Consider the following 948-nt stretch of genomic DNA (forward strand, 5'->3'; position numbering starts at 1 on the left):
GCCGCCCCGCCCGCCGCAACCTCGCCGGCTGGCCCCCGCGCCTCCCCTCGCATGGCCAGGAAAGGCGCGTCTTGAGACCCACCGCTCCGTGACGCTGGGCGCTTGGGTGCATCGGCGCCCCGAGAAAGAGACACGCCGGTCGTGAAGCGCAGCGACCCTTGGGCCGGTGGCGCGCTGTCGGTGCCGCGCGTGGCGCCCCTGTCCGGTTGCGCGAGAGTTTGCGGTGACGGTGCGCGCGTCGAGGCTCCCTCCCCAGTTCGGGAAACGATGGGAAAAAACAAAACCAAAGAGGACGCGCACGGGTGAGAGATGCGGCTGCGACGCGTGATGAAATTCCACAGTTTCCTGTCAGTCTGACGACGAAAACGCGTGAGGACGCAGTTCCCGACTCAGCTCACACTGAAGTGCTTTGCTTTACACCCCCATCTTTCTTTTTTTTTCTTTTTCTTTTTTTCTTTCTTTGTCCCTCTGCTCTCGCTGCGCGGTTTTGCGGCCCAGCGACGCGCACGCCCGCACACACACACACGCGCTACGATGGAGACATGTTGTTCGAGGTCCAAACAGTTTGAGCGACGCATTGAGAACGGAACAATAAAAATCACCTTTCGGCTGAGCGCCCGCTCCCCTCCCTCCCACTTCCTGCTATTGTTGTCGTTTTTCTTTCTTGCGCAACGGCGCGCACGTAACATCGTGCCCTGTCTGGCGCCCTGCCTGTGCAAACGGTTGGTGGCGGGCCCGCCCAAAAGCGCAAGAGAGAGAAAGAGAAAGAGAGGGCCGAATTGCCCGGAGGTGGGTTGTGGTGGGCGCACGCCGCTGCTGATGGAAGCAACCAACTCTTGTGCGCGAGGGCGCGTGGCCCCGTGAACGCGCTTGCGTGATGGCCAAAAACAAACTCAACAGGTCTGACAGCCGCCCCGCCCGCCGCAACCTCGCCGGTTGGGGCCCGCG

At 62.2% G+C, this 948-nt stretch overlaps 4 non-coding genes across 4 annotated transcripts, besides 1 other annotated feature; all 4 read left to right on the forward strand.

Moving 5' to 3' along the window:
* The first annotated feature begins 145 nt into the window (after positions 1-145).
* Positions 146-217, forward strand: Tc00.1047053413389.10. Its single transcript, XR_008254074.1, has one exon. It is a non-coding gene; the product is annotated as an H/ACA snoRNA, TC11C4H3 (small nucleolar RNA).
* Positions 218-323: 106 nt separating this feature from the next.
* Tc00.1047053413389.20 lies at positions 324-420 on the forward strand. Its single transcript, XR_008254075.1, has one exon. It is a non-coding gene; the product is annotated as a C/D small nucleolar RNA (snoRNA), TB11C4C1 (small nucleolar RNA).
* A 5-nt stretch (positions 421-425) lies between these two features.
* Positions 426-462: a microsatellite.
* Positions 463-529: 67 nt separating this feature from the next.
* Tc00.1047053413389.30 lies at positions 530-616 on the forward strand. Its single transcript, XR_008254076.1, has one exon. It is a non-coding gene; the product is annotated as a C/D small nucleolar RNA (snoRNA), TB11C4C2 (small nucleolar RNA).
* A 201-nt stretch (positions 617-817) lies between these two features.
* Positions 818-907, forward strand: Tc00.1047053413389.40. The gene has a single exon (XR_008254077.1). It is a non-coding gene; the product is annotated as a C/D small nucleolar RNA (snoRNA), TB11C4C3 (small nucleolar RNA).
* Positions 908-948: the final 41 nt, after the last annotated feature.

Source organism: Trypanosoma cruzi, assembly GCF_000209065.1.
Source record: "Trypanosoma cruzi strain CL Brener chromosome Unknown tcruzi_1047053413389, whole genome shotgun sequence".
Lineage (NCBI taxonomy): Eukaryota > Euglenozoa > Kinetoplastea > Trypanosomatida > Trypanosomatidae > Trypanosoma > Trypanosoma cruzi.